The sequence below is a fragment of the Podarcis raffonei genome, chromosome 2, assembly GCF_027172205.1.
Source record: "Podarcis raffonei isolate rPodRaf1 chromosome 2, rPodRaf1.pri, whole genome shotgun sequence".
Classification (NCBI taxonomy): Eukaryota; Metazoa; Chordata; class Lepidosauria; order Squamata; family Lacertidae; genus Podarcis; species Podarcis raffonei.
Genome location: NC_070603.1, coordinates 29,205,024 through 29,227,573, shown reverse-complemented (window position 1 = coordinate 29,227,573; position 22,550 = coordinate 29,205,024). Strand labels below are relative to the sequence as shown.

The window sequence follows — 22,550 nt, the reverse complement described above, 5'->3', positions numbered from 1 at the left end:
GTGAGCTCTTACAAGCATTTATTGAGTTCCTGTAGCAATAATTTTGAAGCTTTCACCACTGTGACTAAGCCAACTTTTACTGCCTGTGCAACTTTTTCTGAACTCTGTATGGAAAAGCACATGAATCTGACCTTTGGAAAGTTTGTAAGTAAACCAATTTAATTTACCAATGTGGTCTTTTTCTATGCTAGGGGAAGAGGGAAACTTTGGAAGGAACTATTTCAGAGGCCTAACTGCCTATATTTCCATACTTTGCTACATATTTTGTGATTTTAAATCCCGGCTGGGGTTCTCTCACCAAAGAGTACTTGCCCCAAACTTGGAACTTAGTATCCAGGAATTCTCCTTTCTGTGTTATATATTTTCTCCTGCAGCAACACTTAGGAAAGGTGTCCCTCCTTGGCACCAGTTTGGAGAGATGCTTCACGTAACCCTTGTTCTCTTACCACATTTATCTTCCTATTTCTTCCTTAAAGAGCTTCCATCTGTAAACTACCTTCTTGCAAACAGTTAATGGGAAACAGCAGCTGGACTACATGTGTTGCCCTGCTTCTGCCTCTCTCACCCTTTTGGCTCCAACTGTTTCCAGCTGTTCACCCACAGCTGCTGTATCCAGATTTTTTTAAAACCTGGATTTGCACTCTTCCCCCCAGTTACCATCTGCAGACCGTGGTGTTGCTGACAGCCCCACATTCTTCTGTAGTGAGGATATCCCTACAAGGGTCCTCTCCTAGTGTCCATTACTGAAGAGAAGAAGGAGACCAAAGTCCGCATAGTAGATATCCTCAGGCATGGGGAACTGGTGGCTCTCCAGATGTTGTAGCACTCCAGATGTTGCAGAAGTCCCACTACCATGAGCCACAGCCAGCATGGTCAGTAGTCAGGGATGTTGATGGGAGCTATTGTAACCCAACATTGGGAGGGGCTGCCTAGGAAGAAGTAGCCCAATAGAACAATCATTTGTATGGAAGTAAGCCCCACTGAATAAAAAGAGGCTTACTCTTGGGTAAACATGCATATGAATGCAGCCAAACTATCTGGTCTGATCAAAATGCTCAGTCCTATCCTTGCTTAACTAAGGGCCAGAATTAGGATAATGGTCATCAAAATGAACATTGGGCCCTTTTAGCTACTATTTGATTTCCCCCAAAAAACAAAAACCCTTTTGCTTGCTTTCTGAAATTCATCCTCTAATGTTTGATCCATTGCCGTCAAGCTCCTCCTTTGTCCTGCTCCATATTAACTTGGTTACATGCCCTACAGAAATGCATGCGACATAACAGTGGACAGGGAATCTATTCATTTGCCTACTAGTGTCTTTCACTGATGTCCTTGGAAGCAACCTCGTAAGAACAGGCATCTGTGGAAGGGTGGGGGGTGGGACATACACTGGATGCTTTACTGGGAAGTATCCATAGATGAAAGGAACATCAACACAATTAGCACTGTCAGTATCTACAGAGAAAGGGCAATGACTAAAATGGCTCCTCTTTTAACTTTTAATTGCTGAAACATGTCCGCTAAAAACCTAAGGAGCTGTCTTCTGCTGAACCAGAGCAATTGGTCCATCCAGCTCAGCATTGTAGATATCAGGGTGAGGAACCTGTGGATCTCTGGGTGTTGTTGGACTACAGCTCCCATCTTTCCTAGTCATTGGCCATGCTAGTTAAGCTGAGTGCTCCATTGTCGCTGTGTATCCTTCCCTCTCCACCCCTTCAGTGACTCCTTCATTTCAAAGCAAATTGGTGCAGGGATGTTGCCCGCCAGGTTAGCGGGTTGTAGGCCACCCGTCTCGTCGTTAGCGTTGAGCATCTCTGGGTTTCATTGCTCAGCACAGTGCCTCCACGGGGCCAGAGTCACTGGGAATCTTATCGGGATGTGGCGTTTATGATGGTTGAGCTCCACAAAGCCTCAGCAATATTGGTCCATTTGAGCCACGGAGGAACCAGTGTTCAAATGCATGCCCCAGATATTTCTCATAGGCGTGTTATATAGACCAAAGCAAAGGATAGCCAGCTGAGGGTGAATCAAGAAATGTCTTAGCATAATTGGCAAGGATCGCTTGCGGTAAAATTGGCTAAACTTACTGCAAGGGATCGTGATGCTGTGATGTTTCGGTGCTGCCAAAAATCTGCTTACGTTTGCAGTGGATGGAACAGACTGTAAAATGAAGGGAGTAGTTGAGCGGGCTACTCATTCATGGTCTACGCTGGTTGGCAGTCACTTTCCAGAATTTAGATTGGGAGTTTTGGCTCGACTTGAGACTGAACACAAGTGTTTTACATGCAAAACATTGCACAGCCGCCGAGGTACAGCACTTTGCCGTAGGGTGCATGAATACAGGAGCTCGGACTCAGATAGCCTTTGCAATATGGCTGTGACAATTTGGCAAGCTCTACCTATTCTTTTGATAAGAACTGAGACTCTGATATACTTACACGAGGGCAACTGAGTGTGAGGTTAAAGCTCGGGTTTCCATCCTAGAGCTTTAATCACTGCTTCATCTTACATAGGAACATAGGAAGGTGTCTTATATTGAGTCAAACCATTGGTCCATGTAGCTCAGTATGGTCTTCAATAAGCCTCTCCCAGCCCTACCTGGAGGAGCTGCTGGGGGCTGAAACTGCAACCTTCTGCATGCAGCTCAGAGGCTGGTACGTGGTTCTTCAAGATTCTTCAGAACTTGCCGTGGTGAATCAGTGTAGACTTGTTAGCAAACAAACCTGTCTAGTCCATATGAAGACATCTGGGAGCAAAGCTAAAAAGTTAAGCCAAACAGCTGAGCAAGCCAGATGGATGAAAAAGGCATCTTAAGGAAATTGAAAGAGCTGAAATGACATCACATTGTCTTTGCTGAGGCCCATTAATAGAAAGAGCCTAGCTGATGAAACTACAGGAGGTGCGGTGCAATAATTGGACCTGAGGTGGAAAGGCTGAGATTTAGTATTCAGATATGAGGGCCCACCAAAAGACTGAATCATAGTGCATGAGTAGTAGATTTATACTGGACCCTCCACACTTTCCACTTTCCTTGTTGTTGTGATTCCCAATGTTGCTTTATTTATTTGCCATCTGGAAGAGCACTCTTGCACTCTTCCACCCCTCACCCCAGAACAGAAGTGGCATGAAAAGTTACAGGATTTTAGGAGGAAGCTCTGGGACATGCAATGGTTGGAAATGAAGTGCTAAAGTCTTTTGCAGGTACAAAGAGCATTGAAAGTGGGATAGCATATAACCACCCCAGCGCTGTCATGAGCACAGATCACCACGAATGCACAATTAAAAGGATCTCTGGAGGGGCCCATGTTGTTGGCCTTCATCACTGCTAACAGAAATCCGAGATCTGAGGGACCTTGCCTAGACCAATCCTCATCTCCAAATCCACCTAGATCTTGGTGCTACCCTCAATGGATCTTTGCCACAGGGTAGCAACAGGGATATGGCACCATTAAGGATTCATAGAGAGACAGAGGAAGAACACTTTGTGTTTGTATTTCCATTCCAGCCCGTGTTGGGTCCACCCAAAGGGCAGATGCGGTTGGATTGCTTCCTCATGGACTCAGTGCTAATCCTGGCAAGGGTCTCATTATAGGCCAATTCAGTTAGGCGCAGCAGGCTCACCCTCTCAAGCCTAGTGCTTGGAAGCTTAGCGATGGGGGTTATTTGTCAGAGAGCAGGAACCAAAATATAGCAGACAGAAGAAAGACTTTCATGGAGAAACTGAGACTCGAGTGTTCTTTGATTCTGTCCCTTTCCCCCCTCCTCCTGGCCCCCATTTCTGTTTGGCTGATCAAAGGGTCTGATTGTATGTGACGGCAATGAGAGAGCAGCCTCATCTTGCAGCTTTCTTGGGTGGGAGGAAGGGTACCAGAATAGGGGCAGGAAATGGAACAACACAGAGAGGACTGTGAAGCAGCTGATCTCATATATGAGGAAGGGTAATTAAAGAGTGGGTATATAATTTATTATCAGTGCCGACATAAATGGCTTCCTCTGTGCCTAATGCTGAGATGCACGGCCTACTATACCTACAGGTAATACTGCCTCGAGGTATTGTCTAAGATGTTCAAAGCAAAAACAAGAAAGCCCTTGCTTCCATTTTACAGGCAGCGAAGGAACTGAGGTAGCACCAGACAGGAAGTGATCCTGATTGAGTAAATTTGGTAATCCATTCCACTTCATCCTAGGTAAGACATCAACAGGTACACCGCAGCCTCTTCAGCAGAAAAGAGAAACCTCAGGTTCACAGGCTGAATGTGGCCTCCCTGGCCTTTCTACCTGGCCCTCAGGATCCTTCCCACATGATTCACCGTCCCTGTTCTGTGTCCTCAAATGCTTTTGCCTGGCTGTAATATGTCCTGGAGCAGTGATGAGGGCTCTTGCTTGCTTGAATGGAGAGACGTTTGTGTAGAAATGTCTGGTTTTTTCCTAGCTGGAGTACAGCCAACTGGACAAAGGTAAGAGTCACATCCATTGCTCTGTCTGTCTTTGCCTCTGGCGAAGCCCATCCCTGGCGTGAGGCCTCTGGGAGGTTTGCCCATGAGGCAATGCAACACTCAGGCTGAGTGGGGGAAATGTTCCCCATTTCTGCTGTAAAGTTCAAAGAAAAGGCGTGGAAGAAATTATTGTGGACTTGAACTATACATTCTTTGGAGAAACCTGGAAGATAAACCCGAAGAAGAAAAGATTGAGATGGAATCAAGTTGTAAAACATTTAATATTCCAGATCTTTGTGTCTTCCTCAATTATTTTTAGAACAGCAACTTCATAGTTGTTGTCAAGGTCCCCAGATGTTTTTCTCCAAGGCAGCACTCCTCTTGTGAGAAAATTCCCCAACACTTATATCACAATCCTTGTTGCTGGCAAATTCTAGTGCTTCTTCCATGTTGTGCATCTGCTTTGCTCATGAGTACCATGTGGAATGTAGCTACGTGAAACTGCAAGCACCTACTGGCTAGTGCCTATCACAACAACATGAAATCCACCACCAGTTTCTCTGCGACCTTTTTTATGTACTTCAAATAAATTATTTTACTTAATCAAAATAAAACAGACGAGGTTAAGTGCTCCTTCACTGTATTATTCAATATACCTTTGAACACCAGATAATGGCATACAACAGAGGAGCGCTCCTGGATTGGTGCTTTGTTTATAGGTTTCTCAGAGGCATCTGGGTGGGTGGTACTGGAAACATTGGACTGATTAACATGGCTTTCCCTCTTTTCATTCAAGCTTACTCAACACCCCCATAGTTTTGCTACCTCCTTTTAAAAAGTTAGGTTTTTTTGATAGCCATTCCAAAATTCCTACAGTACATGCCTCCAGTGGAATACACTAACATGAATATTTCTGCACAGCAATGTTCTTTCCCCTGCCTCCATAGCAGGGAGGTGAAGAACTAGTGGCCTTGTGGATGATGAACTCCTTCAGCCCCAGCCAGTATGGTCCATGGTTGGTCAGGAATGATGGGGAGTTGGACTATACCTGAAGGACCACAGGTTAGCAACCCTTGCCATAAACTACCCAAGCATCTCACTCTTCTTGGATCCACCTCTTGCCTAGAGATATTAAGTTACGTCTCCAAGATTCCTTCCTTACCGTTGGATAAGGAGATGAGGCAACTGAATCCTCTTCTCCCCACTCCCAATCCTGGTTATCACCCTCCTCTGCTGTTACAAACAGGAGTCCAGGTGTGCTGCACAGCAGGAAAGAACAAGACATGTCTGAGAGTGTGGGAAATAAATGGGAGAACCTTTGCATGTGTCATCTCCCATTCAGATGGTGAGGATCAGCAATCACCATGATAGCCTTATCATAGAATTGTAGAGTTGGAAGGGACCACAAGGGTCATCTAGTCCAACCCCTTCAATGCAGGAATCTTTTGCCCAACGTGGGGCTCGAACCTGCAACCCTGAGATTAAGAGTCTCATGCTCTACCGACTGAGCTATCCCTTATGCCCAATGGGTTATTTTTAATGTCACATTTTAAAATATTTGGACCCTTTATATGGTAAGCACACACACCCTTCTTCCTTTTTCCTGACAGGTAAAACAGTTTCTGATTAAACTCGTTATTTGCAAAACATTTTTGGAACATTTGCAAAAACGTTGTGTGTGTTTTTTTTTGAGGTGATTTTTAAATTTCCCTTTGAAAAAAAAAATCATAACACACACACACACACCCCACCCTGGACAGCGAACAAACTCGCATCAGATAAAAGCCCAGAATCTTTCTCCTTCTTTCCAACTGGCAATTGCCAAGAGACAAAAGAGGCTTTTGTGGAACATAAATGGCAGCTAGAGACTTCCAAGCACCCCTCTGGTGCTGAAAGAGTTAACCTGGCACCCACCCCAGTTCTCTACCAGGGAGTAGCTCGGTTAATTGGGCAGGCCTCTCTTGTGCGATCCATCACCGAAGGGGAAACACGGGACGGACGGGGGTAATAACAACAAAGTCTCTGCTAATTTGGGAAAATTGCTCTGATTTGGGAAAATTGCAGTGTTTTCCCCCAGGTGATTGACGAGCTTTGGAAAAGGGAGGCTTTTGGGCCCAGTGCCTGTTCGTGTGGCACTCACTGCTGGCTTCGCTCTGCTGCCTCTCCGTGCTCAGAGTTGGCAGGGGCGAGGCAGAGCCACTCGGAAGCCAAGGAGACGTTGACATCACTTTTTCTTTCTTTCCCAGAACGGGCTCCCTCCCTCCCAAGGCCTGGGGTGCTTCTCCTCCGCCCTTGGTTAAGAGCATCCTATCTCTGGCTTCAGACCTGCTCTGAAAATCAAACATCCTTCCCTTCCCTGAGATGTCAGGAGCTTGCTATTTGGAGAGACTGGAAGGGAACCAGGCCTGTTTAGTCTGAGGGAACAGCTTCCCCACCATTGATCCACGGCCAAGTCTTTGCCACTGACATCCTGGCTGGCTTTGGCATGGCTGCGGTCCCAATGCATATACACACTCTTCAAAATCCCCACCTCCTCCTCTCTCTTCTACAGTTTCTAAGCAGGCTCTTCCATAATTCTAACAGCCTGTCTCTTCCAAGCGTAGAATACAGACCCTCCAAGGGCCCCTGTTTTCCAGGGACAGTCCCACATTTCCAGAAGTTGTCCCAGTTTCTGATTCGATCCCAGAATGTCCTGCTTCTCCTTAGCTTGTCCCTATTTTCATCGGAGAAATGTTGGAGGGTATGGAGTTATGTGACCCATGAGCCAAGGAGATAAGTAACTATACAACCTTTAGAAGACATCTGAAGGCAGCCCTGTATAGGAAAGTTTTTTTTTAATGTTTTATTATGTTTATAAATACAGTGGAACCTCGGTTTTCAAGTGTCTCAGAAGCCATACGATTCAGAAAGCCAAAAACCCGGAAGTGAATGCTTCCATTTTCAGATGCATCTCAGAAGTCAAATGGCTTCTGAGGGATGTTTCTCCATTTTCTCAATGGAATTTGCCAACCGCCCATTGCGCCTCAGTGGTCGAACATTTCAGAAGTCGAACGGTATTCTGGAACGGATTATGTTCAGCAACCGAGGTTCCACTGTATGTTGGAAGCTGCCCAGAATGGCTAGGACAATTATTATTATGGAATAGGATGTCCCTATTTTCATTGGAGAAATGTCACAGAGTATGAGAATATATGGAAGACTGGCTTTTCAGGCCCAGCATTTCAGATTTCACTCAGGAATAGAACTGCGATGTCACACGCAGCAAAGTTCAAGGGCCAGTCCTTTGGCTACATTCAAATGGTGAGGAAGCTGTCGCTTTTAGGAGTACCTTTGTGATACTGCGTTGTCTGCCTCAAGGGCAATTCAGCAGGAATTCCACTCTTTTTAAATTATTTATTGATTAAAAATTTGCATATCTATACATATACGTATCTAAATTTTCTATTCTCTACATAATTTTCTTTTTCTTCATATGATTCAGCAGGAATTCCAGTTAGGTCAGGAAAGTTTGGCCAGAATGAGAATGGTGTTAGTGGGTGTACGTCAGTCCCCAGTTCAAATGTCACCTCAGCCATGAGTTCATTGGTTCACCTTGGACAAGTGATTCTCAGCCTCAGTCTTATATCTGCAATATGGGGATAACAATACTGCCCTACTTTATCCCCAACCTGGACCCCACCAGGGGGACCCATATCTTAATGTTTTTACCATAAATTTGTATGGTGGTAATGGTGCCACTGCAACCCACTTCAGACCAGGCCACAACTTGGTAGACTCACTAACTGAAGGCCAATGCCCTCCTTTATGGAACTGCTACCAGGATTTCTGAGGTAATGCAGTTGGCTGAGATAATATCTGTGAAGCGTGGTAAATAATTCCCTGTTAAAATACTAGCACTTAGGAAGCTACCTGGTACTATCTGTCTATTTAGGCTAGTGTGGTCTACTTGGACAGGCAGTGTATCTCCATGGATCTCAGACAGAAGGTCTTTCACATCATCCCTTACCTGATTTGTTTAATTGAAGAGTCTGAACCTGGAAAATACTGCATAGAAACCATGTATTCATTCATTGAGCTATTCTTCCTCCCTACAAAGGTGTGTACACACACAGAGACAGACAGACAGACACACACGGCCACACACCCCTTGGGCAGGCCTTGTCTAGGATTGGAATCCAATACTTATTTCAGCCTAAGTGAGACTCTAGAAGCTAGACCCAACATGTGGGTACCACACTATGATTCACATGGATAGCACAGACCCCTTAGACACCCCAAGACCCCTTCCTCCTTTGGGAAAAAAAAGGGTTTTTGAGTGTGTGTTTTCGGATGTGTGTTTTCTGTTGCTTGGTTGGGTTAGCAATTTCTGTTTTGGGGTTCCTGTTCTTCTAGCTGTGTTTTATTGGTGCTATGGGGAGAGGCTATAGATGTTCCACCGGGGTTTTTTTAGGAGGGAGATTTCTCTGCATTGTCCGTTGCTTTTCTTTTTTGTGAAAATGGGCATTTTGTGGTGGCCACAACAGATCTCTAGATGTGCCCCATGCCCCCTAAAAAAGTGGTGGATCCCCAGAGCCTAGACCAGCAAGGCAGGAAAGCTGTTGTAGGGGTGGGGCACCCCTTTTAGAAGCCAATCTGAGGTCTAGTTTGCATGAACAGCAGCTGAGGTGGGAAATTTTCTCTGGTGACTTCATACTTCTCCGTGAAAAACAAAACAAAACTCCTCTCTTTGGAAAACTAGCACATTAGAGGGGTTAACCATTCTCCTGTTGCTTTTGTTGAATGGAGGACCATTCAGTCATGCTACCCTCCCCTAACTTGCAGTCTAAGGTCCAGGAAAAGTTTCACCACCTCATCTGTTTTTCATGTGAACTGCAGCTCCCATGGTGCTGGAGAGGGTGGGGAAGTGAACTGCTGGCTGGGGGAAAGTACGAACTGGAACCGCCAGAAAAGCAATGGAGTAAAACTGAAGGAAGACCTTAGTCCAGGATTCCAAGAACTGAGCAAAATCTTGGCGGTCTCTGAAGGGAGGCTCCCAGCCTAAGCATGGGCCACAGCAGGGGAAAAAAAGGTATTATTAATCCATTTGAACATTGCTGTACTATCTTTCCAACCCTAACAGCAGCTTACGAACATAAACAGTGAAAGCACAGTACAAAACCAAGAACAGAAAACAAAAGAAATGCAGTGATCTTCTGAAAAGGCTACTGTGATTGCGAGATTGCCTTACCCCCGTATATTGCCCACTTAACAGCCACATAATACCCATTCCACGTTTGTAAGAAATTGTAGCACTGCTCATATTTTGGAATCCCATGCCTATCGGCAGTACCCTTTCCAGCCCCCGATAAAAACATTTTTGTTTAGACAAGCCTACCCAGAAGGCTGAAATGTGTTTTAATCCGTTTTTAGCTTATTGTTTATTTTATTTTTAATTATTTTTTTTAAAAAAATTGGAATATTTGAAATAGTAGCTTTTACCATTTTTTACTGATAATTTTATTGTTTCCCGCCCTCTTAGTAAACTACTTTGAAGTTGTTTTAACAAGCCGGCATATATACATTTTATGAATTATTTTTTTTTAAAAAAATTAAAGTTATGCCAATTATAGAGGATCTGTTTTAATTCTGCTGCATCAGATTTTTACTGAGACATCATGAAACAGCAAATAATGTCTGTGTGTGGTTTCTCATTTTCTACCTGGGGTGGGGGGTGGGGATCACAACCGGGGGGGGGGGGGGTTGGAGGAGATAAATGACAATAGGAAGTGATGTGAAATGACATTCAAATTTCCAAAGTTGGTAACTGCTGGGATCTGTTTTTTATCTCATACAAAGTATAAACATGAAACAGAGCCTAATTATAAGTTGGGGTGGGCATGAAATCAGCAAGGGGGCTAATACATGGGAGAAGCTATATTCTCTTCAGTGGAAAACAAGGTGAAGAGGTATCCCAAATAAACTTGCTAAATATCCCATTAATCTTTTGAAAATACACTTAGGGAATATATAGTGGAACACCATTAAGTATGTATATTATCCATGGCAGAACATTCATCTTAACTGCCCCAAATACTAAATTTACAGTAGGTAGCACCCATCTTTCCAAATCGCTGGAAAAATCCTTCAGCACCCTAATTAAATGCCTTTTAATCATTTGAGAAATCTCTCTCAGAACCAAAATACCTAGATATGTTATGCCCACTGGGTACAGATAAAATTGCCATTGGGTGCATATAGTCAGTGGTCTACCGTAAGCCCACTGGCATTCATTCAGAGTTCAACCAATCAGTTTTATACCCTGAAATTCTACCAAAACCATTCTTTCTTTTCTTCCTTCTTTTCCTCCTTTCTCCTTTCCTTTCCGTTCATTTATAATCCCCTCCCCCGCACCCTTTGTTAAATTTGGAAATAAAAAATACTTTTTTAAAAAGGGAGGAATGTTTGGGTACTGGAGAAGGTGGCAAGTCTCAGAGGCCCATCATCTCCACATCTGTGTAGAAAGGCTTCTTCTCTGTGTCACTGGACTTTCCTGTCCCCTTCTCTGCTCCTCTCACCTGTCCTTTTGAGCTCATACTGCTGTGGCGAATGGAATTATTCTTCTCAACATCTTGGCTGTCCTAATTTTTGCAGGGGTGGGGGGTGGTTAGAGGTGGCAGGGCGCCGTGAGCATCCATTCTCATACAGGGAACGGCAGCGACGATAGGATAAAAAAATCGGGAATGGCGTCAGATGCAGGCTGCAGGATGCCCTTGGCTGCTCCTGGCCAAATCCAGTGGGCAGACCAGTCTCCCAGAAATGAAACAGCATGACAAAAATATGAGGGGGGTAGAAGGGGAGCAGCTCTCCCCAAAATTAGTCAAGGCAGGTCATTTATGTTTGACCTGCAGCCGGTCATCAATTAAAGCTGCAAAATCTATGTTGAGAAGCGGCTCTTCCTTTTCCTCCTAAGGGAAACAGGAGAACAGCAACTGATAAGACAAAAATGAGGAAAGTGAAATAGGTGGGCCATCTGAACATGTTTAAGTACATCAGTCTGTGTTTTCATCTTTGCTGCTTTCCCTCTTCCTATCCAGGTATCGCCATCCATCTACTGATCCGTCTCTGTTTCCATTTGTCCATCTGTCAGGAACTAATTGGGTCTGCATTTCCTCATTCAGACCAGATCCTTCTGCGTAGCCAAGGCTTCCTCTCACGCTTCCTTTCAGCTTTCCAAAGGATTTATTGCTTGGTGTGTTCTCAGCGAGAGAAATGCAGAGGCTTGATCCTGTTTAAATGCTACGTCCCCTTATCTGTTTTTTGTTGACCTATATGGTCGTGCATTCCTTAGTATTAAATAGCATTCTGCACATGCACAGAGGCACTCACCCCACCTTTATATGTAAAATGGTTCCTGGGATGGTCTCTTTTAAACTCTGATTAAATTGAATTGTGGTTTGAAACGTGCAGGAATTTACCTATTGTAAAAGGCTGGATGCTGGTGCTTCAGTTAATCAGTTTGTTTATTAGGATTCTTAGGACACTTCCATGCTTGGAGCAGGCAGTATAAATCCCAAACAGCCTTTGTTTTGCATGTGATCTATACTTGGGGTAAGAAGGTGACGTCTTCTGATTGATGACCTCAGCCAGAAAATCTCCCCATCTTGTCAGTTCAGCAAAATCTCAGGATACCATAAAACATACGAGAGTATCCAACATACAACTACAAGCCCCAAAATTGTGTGAGTATAGTTATGATATCTCAGTGGACAAAAGCATAAAGTAAAGGTAAAGGTACCCCTGCCCGTATGGGCCAGTCGTGTCCGACTCTGGGGTTGTGCGCCCATCTCACTTAAGAGGCCGGGGGCCAGCGCTGTCCGGAGACACCTCCGGGTCACGTGGCCAGCGTGACAAAGCTGCTCTGGCGAGCCAGCACCAGCGCAGCACACGGAAACGCCGTTTACCTTCCCGCTATAAAGCGGTACCTATTTATCTACTTGCACTTAAGGGTGCTTTCGAACTGCTAGGTGGGCAGGAGCTGGGACCGAAAGACGGGAGCTCACCCCGCCGCGGGGATTCGAACCGCCAACCATGCGATCGGCAAGCCCTAGGCACTGAGATTTTACCCACAGCGCCACCCGCGTCCCTGGACAAAAGCATACAAACAAGTAAAACAACATACAACAGAAAGAAATGGTTAATAGCCTGTTTTGACCTTATCAAGTTTGTCCAGGCTAGCCTACTTCCTTGGGAAGAGACTTTTCAGATTAATCTTCATAGGGAAATATGCCAGATTATTCCTCCCACTTGTCCGTGAATGTCAAGATTTGGTCTTATTATAAAACTGTTTCTCTGTAAACATAACTTGTAGCTACAGCATATCCCATTCCAAACAATAATAAACAACAAGCAGACTAAAAAAAAAACCTTCTTACTGCAGCTGAAGATTGGATATATGATAGCCTAGGCGAACTTGTAGCCATGTTACGTATTTGCATGGTTTTGAAAACATCCACAGAATTCTTGGGGCTTGTCATTCGTTCCTTGTCAGCAGATTCCCCACCCCAATAAAAGCTTCTTTGAATGTATAACACGGACCGGATGGGACGTATCTCAAGGAAGAGATACTCTCAAACTGGAAGCATGGGCAATTTACCAGGAATCAGATTGTGAGTGTGTACCTGCAGGCAGAATCTGGAGCCCCCAGCAAACAAAAAAAGTCTGCTCTTTGGACCCAGTAAGGGCAGAAGACCAAGTTCCTAGTATTTGCACATGGCTTGGCAAATGTGGAGGTCTCACAGCACCTGCCAATTGCAGGGGCTGATGCATTGCACATCTTGTTCCCCTTGGTGCCTAAAAAGACCACTGAGACTGGAGGACGCACAATCCTGGATTAGGGTAGTTTATTAGGTTACCAGAAAAAGACATTTTATGTTTCTGCTCAAGCACAAGGAATTTTTTGATCGTTTGACCCTGGTGACTGGCTTGGCACTACACCAAATGCCACACCACTTATGATGATCAGGACAAGAAGCATCATAGGAACACAAATAGCAGCCTTCTACTTTTTAGAGGTTCTACTGCAAAAGTTTTCAGCCTTTTTGAGTCCATGGCTCCCTCGGCCAACTACATTCTTTCTGTGGCACCCCTGTGGGGCTCAGGAGCCCAGTTGTGTCACCCCTTGCCTGCAGAGATGGCAGCCTCTCGCCGTTTTTCGAACACCCTCCCTTGTGGAGTGTTCCCTCAGCCTCCTCTCCCCTCCCCTATCCTTGGGAGTCCTCTGGGCAGCTGCCGCTGCTGCTCCTGGTCTTTGAGATGCCCCTCTGCTCCAAAGAGAGGTGTCTCCTCACACTGCCCCACAGGGGCCTGGGAAAAGGATGCTTCTGGCCTTAGTGGCCCAAAGAAGACTGGCTAAAAGTGAGTGTGAGGCCAGCACCTTACCTTGGGAGACAGCAGTGGCAGCAGCGGGTGCTGCTAGGCTTGCGTAGTGGAAAGGCTCCCCTTCAGCACCAGGCATTCAGCTCCCAAGCAGGCCTTGCACACAGCAAGCACAAGGCCAGCACAGCGCCTGCCTGCCTGGCCTCCCACTTGTCTGTCCATTCCCAATAGCAAGGTCTGACAGACTGGCTGGCTGGGCTCCCTTGCTCCCTTACTCTGAGGCCACCTCAGCTCCTCGCAACCAGCACCCCCTGGCCAGCCCCAGAGGCACCATTCGCCTGAGGAGCTTGTAGCCAGGGCTGCTGCAACAAACAGCTTTGCAAGCCCTTGGCAGGCAGAGACGTGAGAGGGCATCAGAGGAGTGAATGAAGGAAGGAAAGAGGGACAGAGGCTGGTGTTGCCTGTAGCACTCCTGACCATCATTCAAGGCACCCCAGGGTGCCACAGCACACTGGTTGAAAACCACTGTTCTACTGGATCAGATCTATGCTGAGAACGGTCTACACTGTAAGAATCATAGAATCATAGAGTTGGAAGAGACCACAAGGGCCATCGAGTCCAACCCCCTGCCAAGCAGGAAACACCATCAGAGCACTCCTGACATATGGTTGTCAAGCCTCTGCTTAAAGACCTCCAAAGAAGGAGACTCCACCACACTCCTTGGCAGCAAATTCCACTGTCGAACAGCTCTTACTGTCAGGAAGTTCTTCCTAATGTTTAGGTGGAATCTTCTTTCTTGTAGTTTGGATCTATTGCTCCGTGTCCGCTTCTCTGGAGCAGCAGAAAACAACCTTTCTCCCTCCTCTATGTGACATCCTTTTAGATATTTGAACATGGCTATCATATCACCCCTTAACCTCCTCTTCTCCAGGCTAAACATGCCCAGCTCCCTTAGCCGTTCCTCATAAGGCATCGTTTCCAGGCCTTTGACCATTTTGGTTGCCCTCCTCTGGACACATTCCAGTTTGTCAGTGTCCTTCTTGAACTGTGGTGCCCAGAACTGGACACAGTACTCCAGGTGAGGTCTGACCAGAGCAGAATACAGTGGCACTATTACTTCCCTTGATCTAGATGCTATACTCCTATTGATGCAGCCCAGAATTGCATTGGCTTTTTTAGCTGCCGCGTCACACTATTCGCTCATGTCTAGTTTGTGGTCAACCAAGAACATAAGAGCAGCCTTGTTGGATCAGGCCAAAGGCCCAACTAGTCCAGAATTTAGTTCTTAGAGCAGCCAGCTAGATGCCTACAAGCAGGAACTTCATGCAACAGCATTCTCCTCTTACAGTGGAAACAGAACATAACCATCAGGGTTAGTAGCCAATGAAAGTCTTATCCTCCAGGGGTGGTCCATGGTGGTAGATCTCCAGGTATTCTGCAGTAGATTGATGCATGGGCATAGCCAGGGTTTATTTTAGGGGGGCAGAACACCCACCTCTCCTGTTCCAGAACCGATGTAACTGGTCAGTTCGCAGAAGCCACACCCATCGCTCATTCGGGTTGCCAGTTGCATCACTAGAATGCGCCACAACATCATCCAAGTGACCTCAGCAAGCGTTTCCATTCCAAATATCCTGATTATTTCTATTAGTATTTTAATTTATTTACTTGATGGGGGGGCAGTTGCCCCCTTGCCCACACCCATAGATCAGCGAGGGGCTCTGACTCCCATTTGCTTAACAGCAACAACAAAAACTGCTTTAACCATCTAAATGAGGCTGTTGTGATGCAGAAAGCTGATTAGGAATGGACTTTTATGAAAGCTCAGTTCAGTTTTTGCTTTGAAAATGAACCCCTAGGCTCAGGATGTGCTCAGAGGCAGCCTGTTCCTTGAAACCAGCTGTCCTCAGCTACAAGGCAAGACTAAGGCAACTGAAGTTTGGGAAAAGAATGAGATATTATGGGGAAATGTTATAACATTCTGAAGAGCATGGGCAATGGGGATAGAGAGAATACTTTTATTTATTTTTTAAAAATTGTATACAGTACTGCCCACTCATAGAAAATATCAAGGCAGAATACAAACAGAACGTAAACTACATAAGAACAATACAAATATTGTATTCCTTTCTTATAATATTAGAAGTGGGAAGAAAAAGTCATCCAACAAAGTTGATGATCTGGATGAAAGGAATTAATGTTTCATACAATGCATAACCAACTTAAGGAATTTTTTGTCACAAGAAACAGTGGTGGTGGCTGCTATCTCTGAAGAGGGGTGTGTGTGTGTTTAAATAAAGGATTAAAGACAAAGTCATGGGTCTACCAGCATCTACTAGCCATGACAGCTATATTTGTTTGTTCTACTGTCAACAAATGAAACCCTTCCGTTTTCAAAAACTTCCAGGGCAAAGAACAATGTTTGAGATTTTTGAAATTCTTAAATGCAAATCAGCAAATGAAAAACATAATGAAACTATTATTCTGCATAATGAAAACCAAGATTTTGGGCCAACCTGTTGAGCAGATTTTGGCCAGCCTGTTGAGTAAGCTGCCTCCTAAAATAATCAGAATATATAATAGCTAGGACTTCACTACCTATTGACAGATTTTCAAATGTTTATGCCACCCAGAAAACAAGTTAAGGCCAAAAAGATGCTGGTTCACAACTCCCTTCTCCAATTCATGAAGCCAGTACCTGGAGGCTCACTTTAGCAAGGCTTCTACTTAATTCCAAAAATGAAAGGATAACTTCAGTGTCAAGGTGGCCTCAGTCATAAAAAAAATACATTTACCTATAAATAAACCTCATAAACCCTAAGACAGACCAGAGAAAACAACTAGCAATGTTGAGAAGGTAAGGAGACACTGGTTACCTCTTTATTGCACTTCAGACATGCTACATAATTCAGCCACAAAGTTTAACAAGCCTTGGCCAAATTGCACATAACTAAGTTCAGAAAAGGATGAGACGAATTCACAAAGGGCAAGAATAACAATGCTAGCTAGCTATGAGGCAAAGCCAGCCCCTAAAATACTTGCAGAGCAAGCGGCCCTCTGGAAGACACAATCTAAGGGGCCCCCTGAGTTCTGGACACTGGGAAAGACCCCCAAGTCTTTGAGTGAACTCATGAGTGTGTCTTAGAATTAGGGAACTGTGGAGCACACATACACTACAATTGTCAGGGCAAAGCACAATACAGTATCAAATTCAGGATGACTCAGACACTGAAGTCTTAAGAGTCAGTTCCGTTTCCAGGTTTTTTCTTATTCTTTGCAAAAGCGCTCTTGGATGTTTATTGGTATAAGTAAACACAGCGAGTGTTTTCACACAAGACACAAAAAGAGCAGTTGACCCTTTCACTCTTTTCTATGAATATGATGAGGAAGAGAAAGTGAAAGAAACTTGAAACCTGAAAGCACATGCCAGCCAACAAAGGTTTTCATATTTGCATTATGGATATGGGAAATAGAAACAAACGAAGTCCTCTTTTAGGTTCAGCATGGGACTCCTAATCTCAGGGCAATGGGTTTGAGTCCCAGATTGGGCAAAAAGATTCCTGCATCCCAGGGGGTTGAATGGGATCGCGGCCCTCGTGAACCCTTCCAATTCTACGATTCCATGCCTCTATGATCAAGGCTGAAGGCAACTTCTGCAATGTCAGGGATGCACTTCCCAGCCTCACCGCTAGATTATGAGCATTGCTACCAGCCAAGAAGGGACGCGGGTGGCGCTGTGGGTTAAACCACAGAGCCTAGGACTGGCCGATCAGAAGGTTGGCAGTTCGAATCCCCATGACAGGGTGAGCTCCCGTTGCTCGGTCCCTGCTCCTGCCCACCTAGCAGGCCGAAAGCACACCAAAGTGCAAGTAGATAAATAGGTACCGCTCCAGCGGGAAGGTAAACGCCATTTCCGTGCGCTGCTCTGGTTCGCCAGAAGCGGCTTAGTCCTGCTGGCCACATGACCTGGAAGCTGTACGCCGGCTCCCTCGGCCAATAAAGAGAGATGAGTGCCACAACCCCAGAGTCGGTCACGACTGGACCTAATGGTCAGGGGTCCCTTTACCAGCCAAGAAGGACACATTTCCTGAGATGAGGGAAGTTACTGTACTTTAATCAGCAACGCTGAGTTCCCAAGCGGCATGGTCCTTGTGCAACTTCTTGTTCAAGGATGGCTGGGAGAACTTGCACAAGTAGGAGGCGGAATAGTGCCTGAATTAGCATGAAGACAACCCATTTTATTATGGCACACCCTTTTGCAAACTACAGCATCGATGTAATCCTCAGTCTCAGGTATGTACTGTATATGCACATGGTTTCCATGGTATAGAAGGAAAGCACATGAAATCACCACCACCCTGCCGAAACTAAGCAGGTCTGGGTCTTGTCAGTGCACGCATGGGTGGCCACCTTTGGCTCCTTGATAGAAGATAAGGCAAATATAAAAGTAAGTAAATAAAATAAAATTGGAAAAAAATTGTTGTAAGGGGTGTGGAATTATGGTCCCAGGGAAATTAAATGCACAGAGTACAGATAGTGAGCGACTGAATTAGAGCTGGAATGTAGGCAAGATAAGCAGAGTAACCCTTTGCGAAAGCAATGATAGGCCCCGTTCAGGCCTGAGAGGGAACAATAAAAAGATTACTTGGCTAATACACTCTGTAGATGTACATTTCCTCAGGCATCTGGATCCTGCCACTGTTGGGAGATACAATACAGGGCTTAGTGGACTTGACTCAGTGCAGCTGCTCCTTTACTCTTACCGGTAACAGCCCCCCACCCCAATAGAAACAATAAAGAAAGGTGAAGGTGGGGTTTGCCAAACAGGATCTATTTAATTGCTTTTAAGATTCATTTCAATGCAAATAATTTGGGCAGGGCCAGACCTAAAGAACATTTGCCCAACCCAAGGATTGCAACATTAACATAGCCGTGGATGGAAATCGAGAATGACAAAACAGAGCAAATAAAATGAGACAAAACTGGTTACCCAGTTGGAACTACTCCCCCTCCAAAGGTCCCTTGGCATGGATAAATAGCATAAAGACAGAGAAGTAAATTATCAAGTTTTTAAAACGCGTTCCTTTTCAATAACCCAACTCAAGTTTTCTTTATTTTAAATAAGCAGCTAACTCAAAAGGGTTCTTATCTTACTTGCAAAATTGCAAGCATCTGAGTACATTTATATCTTCCTGTTACTACTTCAGTTGGTTGACTTTGCTATATGTTTTCCCCCTTAAGGGTCAACCATTTATACGATCCTGAAATACAGACTCACTAGAAGATTCTGTTGAAGTTAAAGTGCCTTGTGTCCAGGGCTGTGACGCTCCCATCATCCATAGCAAGCTGTATGCCATGATATTGACAGCCAGGAGGCATACAGTGATGCACTCTGTATCCCTATACCACAACGTGCTTCACTTGGTAGCATTGGCAATTTTGCAATCTTCTACTTGGGCCGCGTGTACATTTTCAGTGACACACAATGTAGCGACACACAAGAACTTTCTGGGGAAATATTTCAAATTCTGAAGAGCGAGCATCAAATATTTAGGGTCCGGCCCTGTACAGAACCGAGGAAATATTTAAATACTTAGGCACCGTCAGCCAACAGTTAAGCCCTTGAGTGACAAAGTGTCTGGAATGGTTTCCCCAGTCCTGACGCTTCCAGTGCTTAATTTCTAAAATGAGAGACAGCTGCTGTGTGGATTTTAGAATGCACAGTCAATTATATGTAGCATGTGCATCTCACACATATAGGCAACGGCGATACACCCTGTAGCAGATGTTAAGCAAGTACAGCCAGAGACACAGCCCAAGACATTGTGGTGCCTGAGGCAGAAAATCTAAACTGCCACCCCCACTGGTGAAAGATAAAATAAAACAAACATAGCCATTGACAGTTTGCTGCCCTTTAATGATACCCAAAACTCTGCTCTCAGAGGCAAGCTACTGTACCCTGCCTAATAGTGTGACTAGGTACAGCCACCCTCCCTAGACGGTGTGAATGAACATTGAGTGTGAATGTCTCGTACTGATGAATACTACTCTGAAGTAAGACGACTAGCTAAACAGTGCCATGACCCAGTTTCCTTGCGCTGTAAAATAACTGCTTTCTGAAGTTTATGGTTGATTTCCTCACATGTGGCCCGGATTTGCTGCCAGGGTGGAATCAGAACTGCCTTTACCCAGGAGAAAATCTGAACTCCCAAGGAACTATTACCCCAAGAGAATTTATGTAAAGGCTATGATAACATTTACATGAGCAGATTTAAGGCACTTGTGGCCCCACATTTGCTTACTTGGGGGACGGCAATATTGAGTCAATTTCACCCTGTCATCGACTTCAGATTTTGTTCTCTCTGCCATACCGAAGAGTTGTATACAGGAAGTAGGTCTTTGCATGGCTGGGAGAATGGCTTCAGGCCTTCTGGGGGTAATTAAAGAGCAAAACCAAGGCTGATTAACTGTGGATTGCTTGGAATGTTTCTATATATTCTAGTAGCAATCCCTTCTTTGAGAAGGGGTTTTTGATTGCACACAAAAAATAATTCTGTATCCGCATTCACCTCAAAATCTAATCTGGTTAGATGTTCAAAACAGAAGATATGAAGATCTTATTTCCCTACCAGTTTTAATAACACACACACTCTGTGTGTGTGTGTGTGTGTGTTTGGTACAAAAAAAATTAGCACTTGAACTTTAAGCGAATTAAGGATAAAAAAAACCCAACGCTGACACATTTAATTGTAGGGTGTTTTTTTCATGATATGATCTTATTTTGCCTGAATTCCGAAATATCACCACAAAATTAAATGATGAATTTGAAAGTTGCTATTTTTTTTAATGAGATGTTTAAATCTTACATTTCAAAAAAAAATATGGACGGTTATTGATTATGTAATATCTAAAGGCCAGATGATCCTTTATAAATTACCATAGTGACAATTAATGGGTTTACATGGCTGTGAAAAGGCAACCTGCTTGTCATAGAAGCAGGACGGCTTCAAACACATTGGGACTGGGGTGAGGGTGGTTGGGGGATGTCCTAAGCTCACTTACTATAGAGCAAGTTCCCAAGAATTCTGTGGCACATACTCCTGATTAAATGTGCTGAGGTTCATGTTGCTAAATTAAAGTGGAATGGCAATAGCTCAGTGGTAGAGCTTGCATGCAGAATATGTCACATGTTCACTCCAGGTAAAACTAGGAGACCACTGTCAGACATCCTGGAGAGCTGCTGCCAGTCCGTGCAGAATATATTGAGACAGATGAATTAATAGTCTGGCTCATTATAAGGAAGCTTCCTAAAATTTTAATTCAAAACAGCAAAATTACCTCGACACTTACCCCAAGCGCGAGTCCTATGTATTCTAGAATTCTGTCTCCTGCGGACATGCAAATTGCAGGCTTTCATTCAGTAGTCAAAGAAAACACTACATTAAATCAATGCTGCTCTTTTGGAAAAGGATTTCAGAGTACATCACTGTACTTCAGATGAATTCCCACAAAACCTCCCCTTTTAAAGTTTTCGCTGTTCTGTAAAAGAAAGAAAAAAACTTCACCGAATGCCGTATTTTTCAGATGACACCTGGGTTCAGGCATTATCCATTTGTTTCCAATAATTATTCCTTGCCTAAAAGCAAAACAACAAATAGACGTTGCAGCACAATCCTAGAGGCGTCTAAGCAAAAGGAGGCCCCATTGACTTCAGGGGAACTTACTCTTAGCACTTGCAGCCTTAAAACCATTAACAGATTTCACTGTCCTAGTTACACACCCACACCCCCCTCCCAGAACGGACGGATAGATTAAATTAGAAATGTTAACAACTCTCTTAAGTTGTTATTTTCCCGAATGGGATTGATTTTGAGCTGACACCACCTTTCAAAACACAAGAGAAAGAGGCAGCGCGTGTGCTTTCCTGCTTTCGGTTCCTAACCGGGGGTGGCGTGGGGTGGGGAGAGTGGGGAGTTCATGTTCAGTCGAGGGCCGGAAGGTCACCGTGGGGAGCGCCGCTACAAAGGAGCGCCGAGTTCAGCGCCTATTACGTTCTGCACAACCTGGCGGTGTGGCCTCTTCCCCCCCCCTTTTTTCTTTTAAGAGACATATTTGAAATATCAATCATATGCCTTTCCTTGAAATGGCCCTTGTTTAAACGGTCACAGATTGGAAGGCCTGTTCAAACATTATTGCCCTAGACAGACAGACAGCCTAATAGCTCCTTAGATGAGTTGAGTTTGAAAGGCCAGTATAAATATAGCGAGAGGAGAGAGAGATTTTTTTTTCCAGGCCCCCGCTCGCAGCAAGGGCATCCCCCAGCGCAAGCCGGAATTTCTGGAGCAAAAAAATAAATAAATGCACACCCAAAGGCAAGAGCTCTGGCCTCCGATTGGCTCAGGAGCCTCCAACAGCTGGGCCTCCTTCCCCCCCTCCCCCGCACCCTCCTCTCCTTTATCAGATTGGAGAGATCCTCCCTCTCCGCAAACAAAGAACGAGAGTCATTCAAGCGAGACGAGGCGTCCCGCTGATTGGCCGAGAGCTGCTAGGCGCGACTGCGGGGATTTAAGGTGGACGAGCGCCTTTGGGGACCCCCCCCCATGGAAAATCGCGGGGGGGGGCTGGCTTGTTTTGCAGCGAAAGGAAACTGAGCCGGGAAAGAGGAGCTGCAAGAGCTTATCCCAGTTGCTAGCCAGTCTGGCTTTGACTACGGTGGGGTGTGGGGGGGATGGGAAGTGTGTTGTTGGGGGTGGGGGACAA

The 22,550-nt window shown here is 44.9% G+C and overlaps 1 long non-coding RNA gene across 2 annotated transcripts; it reads right to left on the bottom strand.

Moving 5' to 3' along the window:
- Positions 1 to 17,816: 17,816 nt before the first annotated feature.
- LOC128407300 (uncharacterized) lies at positions 17,817 to 22,203 on the bottom strand. Of its 2 annotated transcripts, XR_008328761.1 has the most exons (3): positions 21,141 to 22,203; positions 20,093 to 20,220; positions 17,817 to 18,002 (listed from the first exon to the last, which is right to left on the bottom strand). It is a non-coding gene; the product is annotated as an uncharacterized LOC128407300 (long non-coding RNA). The 2 variants fall into 2 exon arrangements; XR_008328760.1 differs by lacking the exon at positions 17,817 to 18,002 and having other exon boundaries at positions 18,606 to 20,220.
- Between the last annotated feature and the right edge of the window lie 347 nt (positions 22,204 to 22,550).